The sequence below is a fragment of the Benincasa hispida genome, chromosome 9 (genome assembly GCF_027475165.1).
Source record: "Benincasa hispida cultivar pf3 chromosome 9, pf3_genome.v1.1, whole genome shotgun sequence".
NCBI classification, from domain to species: Eukaryota; Viridiplantae; Streptophyta; class Magnoliopsida; order Cucurbitales; family Cucurbitaceae; genus Benincasa; species Benincasa hispida.
In genome coordinates, this window is record NC_143486.1 from 93,678,930 (window position 1) to 93,706,060 (window position 27,131).

General features: G+C 37.1%; 1 pseudogene; it reads right to left on the reverse strand.

The window, feature by feature from the left end:
• On the reverse strand, positions 1–26,179 carry LOC150034207 (serpin-ZX-like; annotated as a pseudogene).
• Between the last annotated feature and the right edge of the window lie 952 nt (positions 26,180–27,131).

The window sequence follows — 27,131 nt, forward strand, 5'->3', positions numbered from 1 at the left end:
TTAATTAGTTAAAATTTCTCACTGTCATAATTAGAAATACTATAAAACAAACACCAAAAGGTGTAGTCCAGTAACATACACATTTCCACGTCAGATCGATAAACTAAATTTCCAAACTTATGAACAGTGATTCATTCCGTTAATTGAGAGAAGGATCAAGCACCTGACCAATGAACACAACAGTTCCATTCACATTTTCTTTAATCACAAACAAAAACGGATGATCTGCAACAAATTTAATCTTCATCGCTTTCTCTTCCACAAGGCAGCATCCCACACCATTCTGCACACCGTCACCGCCGCTGTCTCCGTCCCCTCTTCGTCGACGCTTATCACCGCCTTATGAACCATCTTCGAAACAGACAGTTGTCTCCCCGCCGGATCTTCTACCATTCCCGTGAAACCCGACCCGGCCGAAAACACCAAACCCAGCCCTAATTCCCCCATCATATCCTCCAATTCGAAATCCAAACCGAATCTGAACTTGGGAATTTTAAATTCATCTACCTTCACCGGATATGGAGGTACATGGCGATCGATGAATCCAGATTCATCGCAGGCTCTTTCGATCAAAGAAGGCAATCCGTCGCGATCGTTTGGGAGGAAGATGAGCATGGAGAAACGGCGAGGCTTGTGGAAATTTTTGCCGCCGCTTCGGTAAGAGAGGGATGCGACTTTGAAGCCGTCGAAAACAGAGACGGCGTGGAGGGCATAAGCAGAGGTAGTCATGAAAGGAACTTTGCGAGAGGATCCGTCGAGAAGGTGAAAATCTTGGTCCTAGGTTAAGGCCTTGGAGAATTTATCAGACCAAGCAGCTTTGAAGTAGACGGCGTTGGCTAAAATCATTCTGGTTGATTCGTCTACGTCTGTCAAGATTTCGGGAATGAGTCCACGAGTCAATTCTTTAACCCAAGCATTTGCATCTTCCATCACTTCACGCGGCTTTAAGCACAAGCATTGATACAAATTATTAACTAATTAGACCTTTGACAACCAGTATTCAATCAATCGAATTGAAATTTTAGAATATTAATGCTCAGATTTGGAGGAGATGGAACGAAAAAAAGCCCTAACGATTAAAATCGAGTGATAATGATGAAGTTTTATTGTACCCGTACCTTGTTAACGAAATCGACGAGATTGAGTTTTCCTTGGTAGAGAGTTTCGAGAAGCTTCTGAAACGACGGCTTGACGGGAAGATCATCGGCGATCCAAACACCGTTGGCGGTGGTGACGCAGGGACCGGTATCGGCGGATGTGCCGCGGAAGACGGAGGGGAAAAGCTGAGTAAGGAAGGAGTTGAGTTGATCGATGGATTTGAAGTTGAGAAAGGAAAGCAAATGTTGGAGCATTTGGGCGTCGGATGAAGCTCCATTGGCGAGGAGAGTGAGCATCGTGTAGATTGACAATGGCGAGAAGATGATGTTGTTAGCTTTGTGTTCAGTCTGCAGCAGCTGCTTCAGAAGGCGGAATCCGACGTCGTTTTGATTCTTCGCCAATTCTCGAATAATGTCTATTGTAATGGAAGAAAGAGATGGAAAAGCTTGAGGAGGAAGAGTTCAATGGCGGATATTAGGGTTTTGTTTGAAAGAGGTGGTCACTTTCATATATCTGATTTGGGGCACTTGCTTTGCAATTATTCTTTCTGAGCAGAATATGAAACTCAAACGTATTTGATTTTTTGGAATATGGAAATCTAATGTAAAAGCAAATAAATAATGAAAAGGAGAAGAGAATACCTTGGGAAAACGACAAAGAACTGACCAAAATTTCAATGTAGGATCTTATTCTTTTGAACTGAGACCACAAGTTTTGAAACCCCGCGAGATTCGAACCCTAATCTTTTTTTATATGCTTACTGTAGGATCACGCGCCATTTTGATAGTGATCGTCAGCCGCAACTTGATAGCTGTCGTCATCAACCGTTGTCGCTTAGCCGTCGTCAGTCGCCGTCAACCTTCGTCAACAGCCGGTTGAAACAATGGTTGAGGGTTTTTTGGGATTTCTAACCTATGCCAAAATGACATTGTATCCAATAAGGAAAAGATGGTAGTTTCTACGCTCAAAATGCCACCGTTTTATGTTCTTTATTAATGAATATTAGAACCCAAAATTAATGGTTTAGATGACGGGTTAAAACCGCCATCGTATCCAAGCTCTTTCGCACGCCTAACTCCGGCATTGTGATGACATTAGATGGCAGGCAGTTTAAAACCACGCTACAAGAACATTGACAAAAAAAAAAACATTTAATAATACACCTTCAATTGTCAAATTATTTATCGATAATTAAGTGGTCTTTTTCAAAGGTTTTCTATTATTTTTAAAGATTTATCATGTTATTTTCAAAAATTTTAAAACCTTCATAAAAACTTATTTATCAACAATTGTATATCCTTCGAAAATTCTCTTACAAAACCTTTTAGCACATTTATTGACAAATTTCGGAATGTTGTTTTTACTACCTGTAGTACCATGAATTACAAAGTATAAGAATAGAATAACAAAAAAAAAAGACAACGACATGGATGAAAATAAATTTATATGTCATAAAAATCAAACTACAATCGATCAACTAGAAACAAATTTTTTACGCATCTCTGCCATCATTTTTTGAAATATATCCTCAAAATGATTTTCTAATTCACTTATTTGATGCCTAAGTGCTTCTACCTCAACCTTTCTTTGTTGTTCAGATTCTTTTCTTTGTCATTCAGATTCTTGAAGCTTCGGACTCATTATGGCGACACTCAAGATTGTGTATTCTAGACGACGATCCAAACAACTCAGAAGGAGTAACACCTACTCCATAATCACGAACACACCCGTGTTTCTCCGGTCCAAATACTCGTATGAAAATCTCATCCTCATTCATGTCAAGTGTCCCATCGATTAGTTGAGAAGCATATGATTTAAGTTCCGACTACAAATACAAATTCACATATTATAATTCAAAACTAACACATATAAATTCAAGTGTTTACAACAAACACATGTCACTTCATGAAAATCTATACATCATCTTGCAACATCAAGGTTTCCCATATAATTATCATCGAAATATATTCTATCATTCAAATTAATACAACAATTTGCACTCAATTACAACAAAATAAACATTGATGATTTAACATAATATATTAACTTTAACACAACTCTTGATTATTAATGGGTGTAATTGTGTTATATAATATAATTGAGTAAGAAATAGACCATCATTCGATTCGATCCAATTTGTAGTATTCTCTATTTCAATTCAAATGTTTTCTAACTAAAGAATGACACATAATAGAAAAGAGAGTGAACAAGAAATTAAACCATAGAAAATATATTTCTATTTACCAAACAAGATAAAACTAAAAATGTAACAAAATATAAAAAATTCTACATTTGATAAAATAAAATTAACTAAAAGATACAGAAAATACTTTGTCAGGATTCAACTTTGATCAATAAGAGAAGAATAAATTAACCCTTTAAGAAGCTATCCACAATTACTAAAAAAAGCAGTCAACAAGAAATGCATTCAATATTCTGTACAAAGCTAACAAATTAATATAATTTAATAAAATAATTAAAAAAAAAAGTAAACTAAAAAAAGAGAGAGAATGACTTTGACAAAGTTTCAAATTAAATTAATTGTTTCAATATACTGTACGAAGCTAGCTCTCTCTCCCTTTCTCTCTCTCTCCCTTTTGAAAAGAAAGAATTTCTTCGAAGAGAGTTTTTAATCATTCTACAAAGATATCACATGTTTCTTCTCCAAAACTCATAAATATGCTTCAATTTACTTTTTTTCTTTTTTTTTTCCTCACATCAGATTCTGACTAGGAAGATGATGGATAACTTCTAAAATGAGATTCACATTACATTACTTCGTGAAATATGCTAGGCTTCCAGGATAGAAGGGAGTCGAAATAAATAAGAGATATAGTACTTACGAGGTGGAGAAATGCCACATTTGAAGCATTCAAAAAATCGATCGCTATCCTCCTTCACGGTTGATGCCATTTTCTCTTACTTGGTCGTCGGAATTGGAAGTGACTGTGGATCCAAATACAAACAATAAATGAACAAATCCAAACAATCAATAATTCAAAATCCAGATCCAAAAGCAAATGAAATGGTAGAGTTTATTGAACAACAAAAATTCATGATGAAACTCGAAAGGCAAAGGAAAGAAATTGTCACCACACTATTGAGGACAATTGAACAATGCAATCAAACAGCCTCGACAATCGAGTTGGAGATGAACAGATGAAGGAAATTCAACCAGAGAGGAAGGAAATTCAGCCCTAGGAGACAAAGTGAGAATTAACCCTTTAGAAGGATTTTTTTTTCTTTTCTAAATTAGAAAATATAAAAATATAATGGGGGTAGTAGTATGGAGAAGCACTAAGCAAGGGTGCATCATTGACTCCATCATGGAGGCTGAGTATGTAGTGGTTTGTGAAGTTGCTAAGGAAGCTGTTTGGCTCAGGAAATTCTTGATTGATCTAGAAGTTGTTCCAGATATGTCAAAGCTCAAAGCAACTAGAAATAGAGCCATTTTGGTGATTATCTCTTTTGTCGAAAATCCTCATTGTTAATTCATGAAACCAAATCTTCATTTAGTTGGCCTCAAATACTCAAATCTTCCTTGCTAGCTGATCAAGTTGAGATGACAAACTTCTCCAAAATTAAAAATCGTGGGTGAATGATGAAAACAACGTATATGAAATTGCAAAATATAAAAGAAGAATATTGAACAAAGGAAGAAAAAAATGAGTATGTGAAGATTTTGATAAAAGATAATATATATATATATTTTAAAGAATGTGGTTGTTGATAAAATATATATTAAACTTAAAAATAGATATTACTTTCAAAGGTTAATTAATTACCTTCAATAGAGGATAACATATTTTCGAAGGTTATTTAGACTTCTTTAATAAAGAATAATATATTTTTCAAATGTTTTAAATGTTCTTTGATAAATTTAACATCTTTTTCAAAAGTTTTTAATAACATTCAATAAATAGTAGATAATTTTCAAAGGTTTTTTAAACTTCTTGGATAATATAACATTCAATAAATAATATATTTTTCAAAGGTTTTCAATAACCTTCGATAAAAAGTAGATAATTTTCAAAGGTTTTTAATGTCCTTTGATAAATATAAAATCTTTTTTAAAGGTTTTCAATAACCTTAAGAGTAAGATAATTTTCAAAGGTTTTTTAACTCCTTTGATAAATATAACATCTTTCTCAAAGGTTTTCAATAACCTTTGATAAAGAGTGGATAATTTTCAAATAATTTTCAGAGGTTTTTTAAACTTTTTGACAAATATGATATCTTTTTCAAAGGTTTTCAATAACCTTCGATAAAGAGTGGATAATTTTCAAAGGTTTTTTAAAAGCATTTGATAAATATAATATCTTTAAAGGTTTTCAATAACCTTCTATAAAGAGTAGATAATTTTTAAACTCCTTTGATAAATATAATATCTTTCTCAAATGTTTTTTTTTAAGGTCCTATGATAAATATAATATTTTTCTCAAAGAGTTTTCAATAACCTTTAATAAAGACCAAATATTTTTCAAAGACTTTTAAATCTCCCTGATTAATGTAACATTTTTCAAAAGGTTTTTATATCCTTCGATAAAAGATGATCGAAGTAGGCCTTTCTTTTTGTAGTGCCACCATCTAACATTATGTTAGTATTGGGGTTGATGCCCTAAATCTCGTAGGGTCTTATAGTTTGTAAACATTATTAAACAAAATCATTGTGTATTTAATAAAATATATAATATTTTATTCAAACTCATTGTCTATTTAATAAAATATGTAATATTTTAGTTGCATTAACCACAAACCAATAAACTAACATCCAAGTTTGTAGTAGATGGATAAAGTTGGGTACCTTATTCTGGTGACACTACGAGTATGGTTCGCTTTGTAGGTGTTATAATTGTTGTAAAGTGCTATAAATGATTTTATCCTGATCATTCATGTATAGACATGTGAGCAGGGATATTCAATATAAAGGAATTTGTATAAGACCGGACCATGAAATGTTTAGTCTCATTATATAACGTCGTTCATATTAGAGACTTACATTTCACTAGGATGACCATAGGTAACATGACCTAAATCCTGAGTGAGTTGTGAACTCCTGCCTATGAGGATGGTCCTTTGATTTGTATAGGTGATAGTGGCTAGATCGTCAACTCAACAAGCCTACCATTCTGGGGATTCATCTGATTGGGGAGTTGGGAACACAGCTACATAAGAAGGTACTTATTCCTTCCCCGAGGTCGGGGTAAGTAGAGAAATGGTTTTCTCTGATTCTGGGTCTTGAACAATGTGGCGCCACACCCTCTTCTGACCCGAGAAGGGTTTAGTGATAGTTGGACTATGATCTATTGTTCAATAGAGGGACCAGTGGTACTTAAGGAGTTAGATGTAACTATAGGGGCAAAACAGTAATTTTGGCCTAGCTGTAGTTACGAGCAATTTGTGAAGGTCATCGTACTGTTGATTGGTTATATCCAATGGACACAGAAATATATTTATAGTGCGAAGAGTGTAGTTGTCGGTCTTTAGTGGGATGCCCGATAGTTAACAGATGGTGAATAATTTAATTAATTATTCATGTACCGTTGGAGCTTCAAACTACAGGTCTATGAGGTCCCCTTGGTAACTCAATAGGATTAATTGAGAATCAGTTTTTGGATTAATTTGAATTGTTCAAATTAGTAGAGGGATTTAATTATATAGGATATAATTAAGTTGTTTTAATTATATGTGATATAATTATTATAATGTATTTGATCCATTATAATTTAATCCAAAATTAATTCTCAATTAAATCCCTGTTAAGCTATAGAGAAGACCTTATGGACTTGTAGATTGAAGCTTCAACGGTATTCAGATAATTAATTAAACTCTTTAATTAAATTACCCAACATCAGTTAACTACCGATCACTCCACTAAAGACCAACAACTGCACTCTTCACACTTCAAATAAATTTCTATGTCCATTGGATATAACCAATCAACAGTGCGATGACCCTTCACAAATTGCTCGTAAGAACAGTTGGGCCAAAATTACTGTTTTGCCCCTGTAGTTACATCTAACTCCTTAAGTACCACTAATTCCTCTAATAAACAATAAGTCATAGTCCCACTATGACCAAGTCCCTCTCGGGCCAGGAGAAGATGTGGTCACTTTGTTCAAGACCCAGAATCAGCCTTTAAGGGAGCAATTTATCTACTTACCCTTACATCGGGGAAGGTGTGAATTCCGTTTTGTGTAGTTGTGTTCTTAGCTCCCCAGTCAAACAAATCCCCAAAATGGTAGGCTTGTTGAGTTGGAAATTTGGCCACTCTCACCCATACAAATCAAAGGACTGCCTTCATGAGTAGGAGTTCACAACTCATTCAGGATTCAACTCATGTCACCTATGGTCATCCTAGTGAAATGTAAGTCTCTATTATTAACGGTGTTATATAAAAAGACTAATCATTTCGTGGTCCGGTCTTATACAAACTCTTTGTATAGGATACCCCTGCTCACATGTCTCTACATGAATGATCAAGATCAGATCATTTGTAGCACTTTACAACACTTGTAACACTTACAAAGTGGGTCGTATCCATAGTGTCACTAGGATAAGGTACCCAGCCTTATCCAGTTACTATAAACCATTTAGGTTATTATTTATGTTGGGGTTTGTGCCCTAAAGTCTTATGTCTCGTAGTTTGTAAACAACTTTGTAAGAACACTTGTGATGTATAATATATATAATATTTACTTCACTTCTTGACTTTGCACATTTAGATGTTTTTATTTTTCCACAAACCAATAAACTTAATATCCTTGGTTGTCTTTATGTAACTTAAGCATGTATGTAATGACATACAAGGGGATCATGTCTTAAGTGATATCCAAAATGGTCTGTAGTATATGGATATAGGAGGGAAACCTTATCCTGGTAACGCTATGAATGCGGCCCGCTTTGTGGAATAGTTCCAAGTGTTGTGACTTGTCACAGATGGTCTGATCCTGATCATTCGTGTAGGGGACATGTGAGTGGGGCTTCCTATACAAAGAGTTTGTATAAGGCCTGACCACGAAGTGTTAACGCCTCGTGATATAATGTCGTTCATGACAGAGACTTCACTTCACTAGAATGAACATAGGTAACATGACCTCAATCCTGAGTGAGTTGGGAACTTCTGTCATTGAGGGCAGTCCTTTGATTTGCATGGGTGCGAGTGGCCAGTTCGCCAACTCAAACCTATCACTTTGAAGATTCGTCTGATTTGGGAGTTGGGAACTCAACTACACGAGATGGAGTCACTCCTTCCCCGATGCAGGGGCAAGTAGATAGATAGCTCCCTTAAGGGTTGATTCTAGGGCTTGAACGATGTGGCGCCACATACCTTTTCTTGGCCCGAGAGGTGTTCACACATAGCTGGACTATGTTGTATTGTTCATTAGAAGGATCAGTAGTATTTAAGGAGTGAGATGTAACTATAGGGGAAAAACGGTAAATTGGCCCAGCTGTACTTACGAGCATCTGTGAAGGGTTATCGTACTTATGATTGGCTATATCCAATGGACACAGAAATATATCTATGGTAAGAAGAGCTCAACTTTCGGTCTTTAGTGGAATATCTGACAGTTAACGGATGGTGGATCTCGTGGCTAAAGAGTTTAGTCAGCTATTCACGTATCGTTGGAGCTTCAAGCCATAAGTCCACAAGGTCCCCTTGGTAGCTTGGATACAAGTTGAGAGTCAGTTTTTGGGTTAGTTTGAAATGTTCAAATTGATAAGAGAGAGTTCGATTATATATGATATAATTGAACTAGTTAATTATATATGATATAATTAACTATATGTATGAGATACATTAATTTGAAGGAAATTAGATATAAATATGATCTATATCTAGTGGAGGAAAATACTATAATTAATATATGATATTAATTTATATGTTATAAATATTATGAGATCACATTCATTGGACGGTTAAAAGGGAAATGGGACAGCATCTCTTCTGTTTTGATAACGGATGAGTGAGTTGAAAGATCACTTTGAGACGCATAAATAACTCACGGTGTGTTAAGCATGAGATGCGCGGACATGTGTTAAAGAATGTGTCATCGCTTAGAAAATCAATGCCTATACGATAGTGCATGCACGTTCGCTTACCTTTATGATATTTCTAAGTGATCGCTTACCGATTACACCTCGCGTGCTATTTACTAAATGATCGTTTACCTTTTAATATGATATTCTTCCAAGAATGTAGTATTTTTCGATATAAACACTTTATCTTCTTGGGGATCATAAAAAAATCCTCCTTTTGTTTCTTTTGGGTATCCTATAAAGAGGCATAATTTCGAACGTGTTTCCAGTTTCTTAGGATTTTGTAGCAACACGTGTGCTGGTCATCCCCAGATCCGGAAATGACGTAAACTTCTTTTGCGTCCTTTCCATAACTCATGCGGTGTTTCTAAAACACCTTTTGAGGGAATGACGTTCAGAATATATATCGCAGTCTGTACTGCATACCCTCAAAAGGATTGAGGTAACTGAGTGTAACTCCTCATTAATCGGACCATGTCCAACAAGGTTCGATTTCTCCTTTCTGTAACACCGTTTTGTTATGGTGTTCTAGATGCTGTGAGTCGGGATTGAATTCTATGATCTACTAAATAGTTCTGGAATTGTAAGTCCATATACTCACCACCTCGATCAGATCAAAGTATTTTAATTCTCTTACCAAACAAGTTTTCTGTTTCGGTCTTAAATTCTTTGAACTTTTCAAGAGTTTCAGACTTATAACTCATTAAGTAAATATAGCCATATCTAGAGTAATCATCAATGAAATTGACAAAATACTGATATCCACCTCGTGCTTTTACATTTATCGGACCACAGAAGTTTGAATGTATAAGTTCGAGAGGTTCTTTGGCACGAAGACCTTTTTCAGAAAGAGATCTTTTAGTTAATTTCCCTCAAGACATGATTCACATGGAGGTAAAAAACTATCTTCTAACTGACTTAGATGACCGTTTTTAACCAATCTCTCAATCCTGTTGAGATTAATGTGACCAAGTCTGAGGTGCCAATGATAGGCATTAGGAGAAATTTTTCGTCTTTTATTTTGATTCTCAGTTGTTTTAAACATCTATATATTTATAATGGCTTTTGCTTCATTTGGTTTTAATATATACAAGTTATTTTCGAGTCTTGCAGAATAAATATGAACACTTCTTGAAAAAACAAACGCTTCATTAAATTAAAAAGATACTATGTACATATTTTCTAGCAGATAGGAAATGGAGATTAAGTTATCTTAAATACATAATATACATTCTTAAGTAAGATGAAAGATTCTCCAAAAAATAGCTTGACATTTCCCACTGCTTACGCCGAAATGACTTCTCCTGTTCCCATCTTGAAAGTCATTTCTTGTTCAATCCCATAACTAGTTTCCTGTAGAAAAGTGCAAACATGATTAGCGACGCCCAAATCTAATATCCAAGTTAAGTGATAATTCTCCACTAGACATGTTTCAACTACTAGTAAATCTGATTTACGTTGGTTTTCCTTTTCTGCTTTCTTTTCAGCTAAATACTTTGGGCAGTTACGTTTTAATGCACATCCTCTCCGCAATGGAAATATTTTCCTTTGGGACCTTTATTTTTCTTTGCAGTGGGTTTTTTTATTCCCTTTTCCCTTCGTCTTCATTTGAACACTTTTGTCTTTTGAAGACGACGAAATTAACTTCTCTTTATCAGTGGGTTTCGTTCCTAACGAAGAACCCTTGAGAAACTTTTTTGGCCGTGACATAACATTTACTTCACTTTCTTTAAGTTTCTGTTGAGTTTTATGTCCTAAAACTCGCAGTTTGTAAAATGATAAACATTTTCTATAATCAATAAACTTATTATTGATTTTATAAATTGTATGAAAGTCTAAGTCCAATAAACTAAGACCCATGACTATTATATGAGTACTTGAAATTTATGTGGAGACATAAGAGTGGATCAGGTTCGAGTAAATAGTCAAAATGATCTATGGTACATGAATAAAATTGGGTACCTTATTTTGGTAACACCATTGGATATGGCCTACTCTATAGTTGTTACAAAGAGTTGTAAAGTGCTACATACAATGTGATCCTAATTCGTACATGTTATGACATGAAGAGTGGGGGCATCCTATGCAATGAGTTTGCATAAGATCGGACTAAGAAGCCCATTCCTTTGATGGAAGAAGGAAAGTTCGAACCAGAGAAGGATCACACCCGCAAGGATGAGGGGGACTCAAAAATGACGAATGGCAAAAAGGGGCGAGGTTCGGCCACAGGGGAAAGTAAGTCTTCTAAGTCTACACCTTCTAAGCCCTGTTTCATTTGTAATGGGCCACATTGGACAAGAGACTGCCCGAGCAAGAACACCCTTAGTGCTATTATAGAACAACAACAGGACAAGGAGAAAAAGGTTGAAGAGTCCACGGCATACATGGGCTCGCTACAGTGCATAACGGCCATTTTTTAGGCTTCTGCTGATAAGAAGTAGGACAAAGGCCTATTATATGCAGATGCCACAATAAATGGGAAGGACGCAACTGTGATGCTATATACCCAAGCTACGCACAATTTCATGGATGTGTAAGAAGCTCAAAGACTTGGCTTAAAATATACAAGGGACGGAGCGTCAATCAAAGCCGTCAACTCCGAGGCCAAGCAAGTAAAAGGGATAGCCTGGGGAGTCAAGATGAAGATTGGTGATTGGCACGGTGAGCTAAACTTTACAATTGTGTCTATGGATGATCATAAGACAATACTTGGTCTAGCCTTCTTTAGGAAAGTCGATGCCTTATTAGCCTTATCCCGCGATGCTCTCTTGGTGCTTGAGGATCACAATATCCGAATGATCTCCCTAAAGAGCATGGAGAAACCTGAGTCCCAGGAAATGACAGCCATGCAAGTGATTAGAAGACAGCACCGCAAGAGAAGAAACTCAATGGGGACGTTGCGAAATCAAGTGGGGGAGGGTGTCACACCCTGCGAAAATGGCTTTTCAAATCATGCCAATACAAGGCCCAAGGCTCCTTTAGCACCACCAAGAAAGAAGTCATGACCCGTCGGAAGGCCTTCCTAAGTCGCCACACATGGCCACTCATGTGCCCCTATCATTGGCGCAAGCCCATCACGGACGCCCAACATGTCGACATGCCAAGACATAAGCAGGCGAAGGCATGCCAAGGCAGGCGCATGCTCGGACAAGCATTTACCAAGCGCCTAATGCAGCAGACACGCGCACGACCATCAGCGCAAGCGTGCCTGTGGCCAGGCACGTAGACGTGCACGCGCACATTGCCTAGGTGCACGGCCGAAGGCTCAACATGCACACCACAGCATGAGTGCGGCAGCACGCGCACAACACCCAGTCAGGCAACTCTGCAAGCATACAATGGACGTGCGCGCCTCCCTGCGCGTGTGACCCAGTGACAGATGCCTTTAGACGATGCCAGGCGACCCTAGAGCACTCCAGACCGCCCGAGAAGCTGCTGGAAGTCTCTAGACAGGGCCAGGCAGACCTGGACGATGCTAGACAAGGCCAGCGCCCCTCATGAACGTCCGAGATACGTCTGATAGGACCAAGACAGTGCCATACGATGCTAGAATGTGCTGGACAGTCCCGGTGACCTCTAGAAGATCCAAGAAGGTGCAGGAACATGCTGGATAGTACCGGATGACTCTAGACCATGCTGGAAGACCCCAACACGCAGTCCAAATGTACATACACTAGAATACTCTACAAGAGTTTAGAATAGCCTAGAAGTGTCTAGAACATTCATGTATGTACTTGGTAGACTCTAGAATTGCCTTGGCTTAAGATGTATCTAAGACACATATAGAAATGTCTAGGAGGGTCTAAACTGACCTCCCAAGGTCGGCCATAAGCCCCTAGGTCGGTGAGGCATGTATATAAATAGCTTGGTATGGATCATTTATAAACCAATCCTTTAAACAATTCAACAAAGCTCTCATTCACTCAAACCCAAAGTTCCCTTGCCTACTCATCTTAAAACCTCCCAAGCGACTCTCTTTGAGCTTTGAATAGGCCAAAACTCTTCTTAAGGCTTACTTGGTGCACTCTTAGACAAGCAAGAGCCTCCAAGTGCCGCACGTTGGTTGTCTCAAATGCTGACCGCGTGAAAGGTGGTATCAAAGCTTGCATAAGATCGGACTAAGAAATAAGTCACTCTTACTTTATAATATTGTTTACTGTATAAGATTGACTATTTCACCTAGATGACCTAGGTAACACGATCTTAATCCTGAGCTAACAATGAACTCCTATTTATTCGGGATTACCCTTAGATTTGCATAGATGAGGGTTAGCTCAATAGCGCCAGCTCAATAAGACTCCCATTTCAGGGGTCAAGACGAAGTTCACGCCTACGCGATTTAGGGATAGAAGAAAGGTTGTTCTCTCAAGTCTGAATCCAAGTCTTGAACAAAGGGCCCCACCCTCTCACTGGGCTGAGAGAGTTTGGTTTAATGATTGGATCACAAACCAGTTGTTCATTAGAGAATCAGCAGAAACTTGAGGAATAAGACGTAACCTCGGGGGTAAAACAGATATTTGACCCAGCCGTTATTACGAACAACCTATGAAGGGTCGACTTGCTGATTATGGTTAAATCATGTGGACATAATATATCTACAGTGAAGGGAGTGCAACTATGGGCTTTAGTGGAGTGACCTAGCTAACGAATGGGGATTAATCTGGTCTAATGAGTTTAACCAATTAATCTCGGATTGTTGAAGTCCATGATTTATAGATCCGCGAGGTCTCCCTATTAACTCATAAATTGACTAGCTCTAGAATAGCGTGGTAAGTTAATTTAAAACGTTCAAATTAGAATTAAGGAAATTAGTAATTATATGAGATATAATTACATGTTTAATTTAAGAATTAAACGGAATAGGAGAATTTATATTTAAATATGATTTGAATATATAAAGATGAATGTTGACAAAAATTAATTTAATATTTGATATTAAATTAATTAAGTTTTATTTAAAAATTATTTTATGAAACTAATTTTATTTTTTTAGTTTTTAAAATCAAAATGGATATTAGAAATATCAAATTTTGATTTTGAGATAAAATTGGAAAATTGGAAAATGCAATACACAAAATGGAAAAACCACTTTTTCCATTATCCATCTTGTACTTGCTCACACAAAAGCCATCAATATTTCCTTGCGTTGCTCCAAGAATGACCTGTAACTCACGCAAATCTCTTCCTTGCATGATGGTCGGCAATAAGTTTGGAGTGAATTTTGGGCATGCAATCAAGAGAGAATTTAGAGAAAATTCGTGCTGAAAAAATTGTTCTTCACCAAGATTGCTGTTGTGAGCAATTCTCCATCATCCCTTGATTCAAGCTTGTTTTGAGTCCCACAACTAAATCTATAGCACCAAGAGAATAGTGGGGAAGATCTTGAGGTGGTCTGCAACAAGATTTGGAGAAGATTGCAGTTGGAGATCAAGCTTTAAAGAGGTTCTACAAAGGTATGTCATGAAACTCACTTGTTTTCTGCAAGAGCATGCTTTATATTTTGCCAAAATTAATGAATTAGAGTGCATAAATGATCCTTGTTGCTTCCGTTGTTGCTAATACATTCCCATAGTTTCATCATAAACTGGTAAGTTTGTAGTTCGTTCAATAGTGTTGTCAAATTGTGATTAATCTTATTCATCACAACATTAGTACATAAAATTAAATAACTCTTCGAAAGAGATTTTAATATCATACTAACTTGACTATTTTCATCTATGGTCGCCCCGTGAGCTTCAGCAATATTGAAATGGACCATCATATCGAGAACATGTTCTCTGATGTTGGTACCATCTTTCATGCATGTATTATAAACATATTTAATGGCTTCATGTTGAACAGAAGATGACGGTTGCCAGAACATTTCCTGAAGCGACGCCATAATCTCACGGGCAGTGGGTATTACTTCATGTTTCTTATTAAGTACATTAGATATACTTGCTAAAATATAAGCACTGGCTTTTTCGTTAGCCCTAACCCACCGATCATAGGTGTCCCGAACATTTCGGTCCGCTATAGAACTGGGAATCGGAGGACATTCCTCTATTAACATACACCTCATATCATCCACAACTAATATTGTATTTATGTTGGATTTCTAGTTTGGAATACCCTTCTCCATTAAATTTATCAGAAGCGAGCAGTTGTATGATTGAATTAGACATTGCTGGAAAAATTAAACAAATTATATTAAACTTTATGCATCTAAATCCAATTTTAGCAAAGAAGTAAAGTACCCATTTTTCTTTATTTATTTGTAACCATACTTTAGTGATTTAAAATAGTTGCTACCGAGGGGCAGTCAAAAAATTCCTTCACTAAAGCAAGACAATCTTGACCAAATACTATATCCAGAATAACTCTTATTCCTATAGTTCATTTGGTTACCATTTTCGGTCAAGATCTTTACTAACAATTAGTAATTCTTGTAAGTGTGACCCACCATTTTCAAATCTTATAGAACAGTATGCCCACGAGTTGAAAGATAACATCCAAGACGGAAATATAAGACCCTATTCATTTTTGGATCTTGGGTTGTTCCGAATCCAATGTTACAACCTTCCGTAGGGATCGTCGTGGTGAATAATAGCTATTGCCGCCTAAAAACGACAGCAGGCATAACATAGGAATCTCACGGTTCAAACTAATGGAGGAGACCGTAGGACAATGTTGACACATTTCCTTCACTTACTATGAACTACTTCCCCCATTCACCTTATTATTGACCCATGAAAACACTTTCTAAATGGAGTAGTCACGGTAAAAGTGACACGAAACCAAGCATGGATCTCACGATGTGAACTCTTGGGGACGTGAGAGCTAATAACTATATATCAAATATATTGTTAATCTCCCATGAAAATGTTCTAAATGTTTGGGTATTCATTTACTTAAGTTTAATATGGCTAATTTTAAACAACCTAAGTCTATGTGATTTTTATCCAAGTACAACATTTATATTTGGATATCAACCTACGATGTCTAAGCGTTTAAACCAGTTTTAAACCCCACACCGGTCATGCAAGCTCATAAAATCAGTTAACAACGCTCAACACTTCGATCATAATCCCCAGGTAAGAGGTGTTACGTAAATCATCAACTTAAGTACCCCCAGCCTTAGATAGGTTTATGACCCAATTTGAGTTTTTCTAACCAAATTTTATAAGGTAACAATCCATTTTAACCGCTTAAGACAAGTTGTTAATCTAAATGAGCATGTTGTTTATCTTTGTTATGGATTTTAAAGTCTAATTTCATTTTATAACAAACTTATAAAATAGACATGAATAGACATGCTTTACCAAACCATAACATGCTTCAAAGGTATTTAAAATTAATATAACACTTATATCAATTTTAACAAACCCTAAAACATGTATACTATATATTATAACTAATTATAACTAATTATAAAATACAATAATGCATGTAACATGTTTACCTAAGGTAGGATTTTAAATCTAAAATGGCATACTATATGCACAAACATATTTAATTAAAAAATAATACACATCACATGCATAAAATAATTAAATAAAACTTATGGTTCAACTTTGGCATTTTAAGTGGTAAAAAATTACTAAATTATTACAAAATTGTACAAAATGGCCTGAACGGAACCACCAAGGCTTCTTAAAGGTTTGAATCGGACCGATTTGAGGAAGAACCGGTCGGACCGGATTCCTTCAACCCGCAAACCGGACTGGCAGTGCATGAAAAATTCTGATCTGGGATGAATAGTGTCGTGACGTTGCACCCTAGCATTGCGACGCTGTTCATCAGCGAGCCCGTGACATTGCAACGCTCGATGAACAGCGTCGCAACACTCATTGACAGAAACCTTAGCTCTGTTTTGCTACTCGACCTTACTTGCTTCAATCTCTAAATTATAGCCTAATTTCAACTCTAATGACTCCAAATAAATTACAGACTCTAGAGCACACATATAAGCTCATCATCAAGAGCCAATTACAAATTTAACAAATGAATCAAAGAGAAATCTAATGCCAAAGTTGAATTTATACCATATCAGTGACAAACTCAAACATGCTTAGAAATTCACTCACCAAACTCAAATTAACGATAATTGAGTCATGTTCCGATACCAATTGAAGGAGTTAGATAACATGTAACGGAAGAATTTAGAATCAAGAACTCTAACTACTCTGAATTTGAGATCTAAACATGCTACTCGTAACAAGTTTACAAGAGGGTTGAGTTACATATTACCTTTGAAGAAACCTCCACGAATTCAACAGGATATCCACTAATTTGAGCTTGAATCTTCAAGTAAACCACCACTAAGATCTTCTCTATTGATCTCAAGTGAGGATTGTGTGGTGGAAACACTCAAATTGAACTGGATTTGGATGAATTTGAGAGAGGGAAGAGGGTTTTACTTCAGCAGAACTTCAGTTCAAAATCATAGAATGCATGCCCATTTCTCAACCTTAAGCTTCAATTTATAGGCTCAAATGATGCATGGATATGGTGTTTGTATGGAGACCAGCTCCTGCTTTACCAATTTAATGATATCAAAATGGATTTTGGTAATTAACCACTTAAATGAGATAGTGGATTTTTCCAAAAAATGGGAAAAGGCCATTAAATCTCATTTAATCATTTTTTTAACCAAAATGTTTAAAAAATGATTTTCTATTTAAATAAACTATTTTATTTAAATATTTAGTTTTATAAAATTAATTCAAATTAATTAATTTAAATAAGACTAATTTTAATTTTAATTAAACCTTTTAATTAAATTATTAATTTAATATCTTAATATTAAATCAATAAAACACCAATTGCACTAATATGATTCAATTTCATACAACTAATATTTGAATCATAATTTAAATATTAATAGATTCACCAGTTTTGTTTAATTCTGATTAAATTAAACATTTCAATTGTATCGTATACCATTAATTGAAACCCTAAAATGAATTTGAACGCTTCAAATTCATAATCCTAATTTCAAATTTCATCCAATAATACTCAATTTATTAATCCAATTTATAAGCTAGTAGAGGGATCTAATGGACCTACAGATCATGAGCTCCAACAATTTATAATTGATTGGTTAAACTCTTTAAACCGAATTGATTACTATTTGTTAACTATCAAGACATACCACTATAGCTCGATAGTTGCACTCTTCTCACTATAGATGTATTTCTGTCCATTTTAACCATAATCGGTAAATCGATCCTTCAAAAATCGTTCGTATTTATAGCTGGTCTAAAATTACTGTTTTACCCCTGTGAATACATCTTGCTCCTTAAGCTCCCATTGACCCTCTATTGAACAACTTATTCATAATACCACTTATGAATCATATCCCTCTCTACCAAGAGAAGGCGGGGCCCCATTGTTCAAGACCAAGAATCAGCACTTAAGAGAACAATACAGGGATCAATCTTCAAGATACAGCCTAAAGAGTCTATAGTATAGGGATCAGGCTAGATACCTTATCCTTGTGACACTATAGATACGACACACTTTGTATTTGCTACAAACATAACAATACAATGTGTTCGTGTAGGTATGCACTGTAGCGATGAGCTTGCACAAGATGAACCGTGAAATAGTAACGACTAGATGTAACACCGTTGACTTCTTAGGTTTCTATTTCAATAGGATGACCTAGGCAACTTAGTCTTAATCTTGAATATATTATGAACTCCTATTCACAAGGGATTTTCATTTGATTTGCATGGGTGAGAGTGACCAGTTCGCCAACTCAATAGGCCTACCATTTTGGGGACAAGAGCGAGTGGGGAGCTGGGAACATAATAATACAAAATGAATTTTACACCTTCTCGACTTTAGGCTAAGTAGATAAGTGTTTCTTTAGTGGTGTTTTTGGGACTTGAACAAAGAACCCTACCCTCTCACTGGTCCGAGAGGGTTTCTATTTAATGGTTGGATCACAAATAGGTTGTTCATTAGAGGAACATTGATACTTAAGGAAATAGAGGTAACCCAGGAGAAAAACAATAATTTGACCCAGCTGGTGTTACAAACACTCGTGAAGCACTAACTTGTTGTTATTGGTCTATATCCTTGGACACAAAAATATATCTACAGTGAGAAAAGTGCAGTTGTGGGTCTTTAGTGGAGTGTACCCAAAATTAACGAATATTGATCAATTTGGTTAATAAGTTTAGCCACTTAATCTCATATGTGTTCATGTGATGCACTTAATATTAGAACTTACACTTCTCAATGTACATGCCACATTATCCTATCTCTAGGATGCATGTGATCAATGTGTAATACAAAAGATGTTACTTATTTCTAAGGAACGTCTCTTCTTGTTTTATGAGTTCTAAATCCCTAATTTTCTCAAACCAAGATTTAATCTACTTAGGGTAATCTTTCGAGATATCCAAGTATTTCATTAGGCATACATAAAACAAGTGAAATGCATGAGTTAGATATTACTTAGTTTAGATGCTTCTATACCTATGAATGATTTTGCTGCTCATAATGAATAAAGAGAGTATGAATGAAAGTTGAAATGAATATGTATTCATACTAAAGAAATAAGTCTTTGCCATGCTTAAACAAAAAAGCCATGGTGCACAATTTCTTGTTTCCCTCGGCTTCCTAAATGACTACTTCACTGCAAGTATTGAAATATGGAGTTCCTCTTCTACTCCCACAGGAAACCGAAGCTCTCACTAAGGTTTTTGAATGGATGTAAGAGAAAGGGCTCCTTTGACAGAATTTGTACTCTTGACTCTTCTCTTTGCACATTCTCTCCCCCTTTTTTTCCACATGGTGATTTCATGGCTATTTATAGACAACGAGGATAACTTTTCTTCTCTTACTTATGATAGAGTTGATAAGGTGCATTAAATTCCATACCCTGATGTGCCGCCTGCTACGCGTCAAAAGTTCATTGGCTCTGCAGCGAAGCTTTCTTATCAGCCACCAACTTAGTCTTTGATTTGACCTCCACCCCCAAGTGTTGCGCCATGTCTCATTGCCTAGAGTCACCGTTTCGCCTAGCTATGCGATCATGTGTAAGCGTTGAGATTTCTCATTTGATTGCATCATCAGTCATTCTGCACTTAAAAAAAAAAAAGATTTAGCTTTTAAATAGATAGATTATGCGTTGAGTGCGTGCGATTGCATGCTGCAATTATTTATATGAATTTTCTTAGCAAATCATCACATTTTCAGAGATTTTTCCTAATTGTTTTAGATTGAAGAGGCCAAATAACTTATATTTCTACAAGTTATCAATATGATTCAAAATTAATTTATGGGATAATTAAATATTTGAAGGAGTTCAAATATTAATTTAATATGAATTGGATTCATATTAAAACTATAAGTTAAAAAATTAATGTGTATTTGATGCACATTAAAACTATAGGTTATGAGAGAAATACAATTGAATATGATTCATTTGTAGGTTAAATTAAATATTTTATATTTAATTTGATAATTAATTAATTGGAGAATTAATTAATTATTTTATTTAGTTTAATTTAATTTAATTAATTGAATTAAAACTATAAGTTAAGTGAGAGATGTTTCATTTAAATATAATTTAAATGAAATCATTGATTAAATAAGATTTAATTAAATATTAATTATTAAATTAATTAATTTTATTTATTTATTTATTTTAAATTAAAAGTTAACTCCCATGTAGGGAGTTAACAGAAACGTGGGATGACTCCCACGTTTCTCACTCACTTTGTCTCTCTCATTTGATCAAGTACCTGCAAAACGTTTGTAGGATGGGTTGTTGTTACAAGAGTGATCTTCACAAAAATGTTATGAGTTTTTATCTCTCGAAATTCTCCTCCCTCTTCTCATATTCACTTTTGGTTCTCACAAACCACAATCCTAAAGTTTTCTCAAAGGATAGTGATGACATGCAGAAATGCATGGGTGTTATTATGCATTTAATTGTCTATTTTTGTAGCTAACACAGGAAGTGGATGCAAACGCGGAAGCCAGGCTACCGCATAGACGACCGCATGCGGAGAAACTCTTCATCGCAAAGGCGAACGCATACGATCAATGCATGGGTGTTGCAGTGATCAGCCGCATGTGTCCATCGCATAGTAGTTGCGATCATCAAGTGATTGCGGTCATCATGTAGAGTTGTGGTATTAAGCGAATGCGGTCACTGCATGATTGCGGCTACACGATAACGCATACTAGTGGGATCAACGCAACATTGGTGGAATGAACACATCAATTGAGAAAATCAAAAGATGATGTTGACATTTCACCTACAATGCCGTTAGCAGCAGAGATTCAGAAAAGGACTAACGCGTTGCGAATGTCAGAATCAGACCAGTCCATTAATGTTGTTGGCGATTCAAGCTCTATAAATAGAAGTCGTTGAGCATTTCAACTCATCCAGGGTTATCCCTGCGATCCAGACTAATGCGTGAAAAGAAAGCTTGAGAGTTCTTCATCTCCTTTCTCCATTTCGAGCGATGACGAAGCCTTCGACGAGAGCTAGATCTCAAGAGAGTCAGTTCCACCGCCCATCCATGGCACCACTGGCAGCCTTGACACACATCTGCTGGAAGCAAGACATTGCTTCCAACTGGTCATTTCGTTTTCTCTTCTTTTCTTATATTGTATTGTATTACATTTTGGGATTAAGGAATTAATACATTATGTGTTCAATGCATTTCTGTGTTTCCTTCAATTCCATCTCCATCTTTCTTTACTTAGCACTCTTAACTTTCATTGCATCACTTAGTAAGATTTCTGTGTTTCCTTCAATTTCTGTTTGCTATCATACAACGTATGCACCCTATGGATAGGATATGCATACATCCAAAAGTAGGATACGGTGGTATACGGCCATAATGCTCATGCGGCGAGAGCACGTGAGTGGGTTATGGAGGTTTAGGCAGGCATAGGCTTCTCGGCACTATCGCATATACATCGAATATGTCCTAGAATTAGGCTCAAGTGTGTGTAGCATGATCGCATAGCTTGTGTTGGCTGAGGTTGCCCTTGCGGTCACTCTTAAGGGTTGTGATGAAGACGTCTTCACCTTTTATCTATTTTCCCATCCATTTATTTCACATCAACGGTTGTCATGTCTCTACCTATCATTCATATTCTCATTGCTTTGTCTTTTACTTAGGAGTAGAAGTAGTGTTAGCATAGAAACCCCTCCATCATTCTTTTATTCAACCGCCGCATGCACATTACTGCATAGCATTTAGTTACAAGTCCTTGAGTTTGACCTCGGATCATCTGAGAAACTTGCATTCGCGTTATACTTGGCGTGAGTGTAAGAAAATTTATGACAGGAACGCATGGTCATCGCTTATATTAGTTAACGCATATTGTAAGTCTAACGCATGACCACCAATGCATGATAATCAACGCATACCTTAAGACATGCATCGCATATTGCGTTCACATAATTTTAGTTATCAAGTCCTTGACGATTTGGTAATCTAAATTTCCGTCATCAAGTTTTTGGCGCCGTTGTCGGGGACTTGGCAGCTAATTGTTTGTTGAGTTTTGTGTCTCTGCAAGCAACCTTTTTATCTTAGGAGTATTGTAGCTTGTGCGACCAAGTTGCAACCAATATTGAAGTGTAAGCGATGCGCTAAAAGCCAGTATTGACCCCAAGGAAGAAAGGTAATCAGTTACATGAGCTGAAGGTAATTCTAAGCACATAGTGGCCAACATGTGCCCAACAATTGCCAGAAGTTTCAATGGTCAAGGCATCTAGACCCAAGTAGTTGAGAGAAATCTCCTGCATGGAAGACTACTTGCGGTGACAACACTCCAATTTTTCCAAGGACGTCTTCTACTCTATCTTTACCTTGCTTTCATAGTTTAGTTTATTTTTATTGTTATTTTGGATATGCGGCTACTTTCTTGGTTGTGGTGTGATTGTTCCTTGCAGGTGGATCAATAAGTCTCCTCAGTGTGCAATACAACGGAAGAATTCCTTTCATCCTTCAACGCATGGCTTCGATCGCGTGGATTCCAACGCATGATCGCATGCATTATTTCGCCTAAAGTTCTTTTCTTGTTATCCTTTATGCATTATCCTTTTGAAATTCTTTCTTTTTGGATTGCGCTCCTTTACGGTGTTTCTATGATGGTACGTATAATTCACCGCATCCACTAACTAAGCATCACAAGGCGCTCCTTACTTTTAATAGCTTCTTCAAATTTTGAAAGACTTAAGTTTTATTGCGTGAAAACCTTCGATCAAACGTTTATTACCGCATTCCTGTAATTTTGCTTTTAGCTTTGCGGTGAGAATGCTGCCAACCTCTAAGTTTGGGGGTGATAGTGGTCTCGGAGAATTGCATTCATTACATTGCGATCTTTTGCAAAAAAAAAAAAAAAAAAAAAATTAGAATTTTGAGAATAACAACTCCACTGTCAACGCAATGGGGAAATCCATGTTGATAAGAATTAAGTGGTGAAAGGCACTTACCCGTAGTTGGATGTCCGTATGACACACGTGGGGGTAAGCCAAAACGAAAGTAAGCCGCCTGGATCAACGCATAAGCGAAACTCCTCTGTCCAGTGCAAGAAGCAAGACAAGAGTTGAGTTGAATATGGAATGCAACCGAAGTTGGATGCCCGCATGACACACGTCGGGGTAAGCCAAAACAAAAGGCGTAACCAAATTCAACGCCGCATTTGAATAAGTCATCGCAAATTTTTGAAGTTTTTTGAACAAACGCATTCTCAAAATCTAAACGCAAAGTTGCGGTGAATGAATAAGAAGTTTTTGAGCAAAGGCTTGTCGGATTTAAACTTGGAAAAGATCTTTTTGAAAAAGTAGCCAAAGTGGACGAGAGCATTGTGGCGATGGTTAGAGGTACGAGTAAATTATATTATGAGAAGCTGGTCATCGCAAAGGAAAGCAAGAAGGTGAGTTAGAATTTCTTGAGTATAAGGCATGCTTGAGGACAAGCATGATTCTAAGTTTGAAGGTGTTTCTGCATGTCATCATAGACCTTTTATTTAGAATTATGAGGGCTGTTAAGCAGAATATGCGGCAATTATGTTAGGAATTCATTAGAAAATGAGTTTGTGTTGATCATCATGATGAATCTCGGCTAACCCACTATGACGTGTTATTATGCGTTCAATTGTCTATTTTTGTAGCTAACACAGGAAGTGGATGCAAATGCGGAAGCCAAGCTACTGCATAGACGACGCATGCGTAGAAACTCTCCATCGCAAAGACGAACGCATACGATCAATGCATGGGTGTTGCGGTGATCAGCCGCATGCGTCAATCGCTTAGGACTTGCGATCGTCAAGCGATTGCGGTCATCGTGTAGAGTTGCGGTATTAAGCGAATGCGATCACTGCACGATTGCGGCTACACGATAACATATACTAGTGGGATCAACGCAAGGTTGGTGGAATGAACGCATCAACGTATCTCTCCGAAAAATCAAAAGATGATGTTGACATTTCACCTACCACGCCATTAGCAGTAGAGATTCAGAAAAGGACTAACGCGCCGCAAATGTCAGAATCAGAGCAGTCCATTAATGTTGTCGATGATCCAAGCTCTATAAATAGAAGCCGCTGAGCAGAATTTCAACTCATCCAAAGTTATCTCTGCGATCCAGACTAATGTGTGAAAAGAAAGCTTCAGAGTTCTTCATCTCCTTCCTCCATTTCGAGTGACGACCGGAGCTATATCTCGAGAGAGTCAGTGTCACATCTCATCCGGAGCCTGCATTCCCGAGCCTGAAGAAAGGCATGAGGGACCGCAGATACCACCTTTTTGTGATACCTACTATCCAACGGAACCTCTTTACTACACTCAATAAACTTTAAGTCAAGAAGATAACAACAACTGATTAAGTAGGCCCATTTTATATTACAACAATGTACCATTTATACAACTCCAAGACTTAACTACAAAGTTTACAACAACCACTCTTAAAACCCTCTGAAAGTGCGACTGTGGCATGTGGTAGACCTTGACCTTAGCAGCATCGTGAAACTTCTCACCTTTCGCTACCTGGGAAGAAAAACATGAAAGAAAATAATGAGCTTCACAAAGCTCAGTGAGTGGTAAGCAACTTCTAGAGTCTATTTCAACTTATAAATAACAAGTATATCATATATACAAAGTTATATTCAAACCTCAGCTTCGAATGGGTCTGTTCTCAACTCTATCTACACGTACGGTAGCTAGCTAAACTGATAACTACTTAGAATGAGTATGTTACCTACCTACACACACACGGTAGATAGTTAACTGTTACTAAACATAAATGCTTACGCTTTTGCGTTCCCTTTTATTCCCAATGTCTCCTATGTGTACATAGCTCCCCTCTCATGGGCTTAGAAGCTAGGCTCGTCGGCTCTCTGACCATCACATACGAGGATCCTCCCACAAGCTCAGGAACTAGACCTATCGGTCCCTTGACCATCTCGTGAGGTTAACTTTCGAGCTCAGGAACTAAGTCTATTGACCCCCGACCATCCCGATCACATTATCTCATTCTCATGCTAGATACTCATTCATAACACAAGCATATACAACTTACTCTAAAATATATGCTTAAGACTTAAAAGAAAGTACCACTCACCTTGGTAAGGATAGGAATATTTCTCTTAAAAGTCCCTTGATCTTCCCGGGCTCCTCTTTTGAACTCCTAAATTCCAGATTCAAATTAAAGCTCAGATTACTTATAGTTCTAGGTCTTATCTCGAGATACTTCCTTCTAAAAATATGCTCTAAAATGTCTCAGGAAGCTTACCGCAAAATATTAGCTCATAACTTCTCGTGGTTTGGCCGGAATCATCAAAATATCAAGTCTGACCTAAGCTTACCCGACGGCTCGACCCTTCTACCTTTTCCTCATTTTCCAGCCCGATTCCTTAGAGTTTTTTCTCTAGCAGCTTATCCTAAAAACTAGACTCTTAGAGCTTTCTGGTGGCTTTAGAATCACTCCAAACTCATGAGTAATTTGGGAGAACTCTTTGTCCCAAGTTGATGCTACTTTCAAACCTTCCTATCCGACAACATCTCCTTCTCTTGGAACTTCATGACCGATGCATGGTTTTGTTACCAACGCATGCGTTCCTTCATCAGCGCATAGTCTCCCCCCAATTAGCCTTCATACACTTTTATTTATGTCCTTTGAAGAGAATTTAAGTTCTCATCTGAAGTCCTTGGCCCTATTTATAGGCGTCCAGAATCTCTCCAAGGCCGACACCTCCTACTTGGCCGCATGTCCAAGTGTCCTTTCCTTACACCATTAATGCAATCTTGTATCATCGCGACCCAAGGTGTCTTCCTCTTCCTTTAGCCAACACATAGCCCTCACATTTGATTATCTTCTCGTGCATCCACCTCATTTGCTTAAGGCTTAAGATTTCTTCTTAACAAGCCACATGTCCAAATGACGATCTTGAATGTGTCCATCCAACTTCATATGCGCCCTTGCGGTATCTTTAAATCTCAACATAACACCCTTCATGCCATTGTCGCCTAGTACCTTTCCCCATATGCGACCTACTAACCTCGATTGTGCCATTTCCAATTAACACATCCTTACCTTGTGCATCCCATCAACGCAACTTGGTCGCATCTCCTAGATGCCCGCAAGGCTCTTCCTTAGCCGCATGCCCTCTACCGCATGACTTACCTTTGCCTTATGCGTTTAACTAGGATTATGACCAACCCTCTTCCACTGCATACTATTTGCTCAAGCCTTGTCCTATGAGTCTACATGCCTTGGATGTCCTCGGCATATAGCACATCACCAACGCATAACAACCTTTGGATCGACTTGGTTCTCAACTCAACACCTCATGGTATAGCTCACCACCGCCTAGGCTCTTGCTAACACATCCCTTATAACCAACACATTTATGTCCTTGTTGCTTGTCAACGTCCATAGTCTTTTGCTCAAGACCAATACAACCAACCTCATAAACCTTATTACCGCAAGCCTTAGCAACGCAAGGACAATTCACCATGTGTCCACCATAGCTTG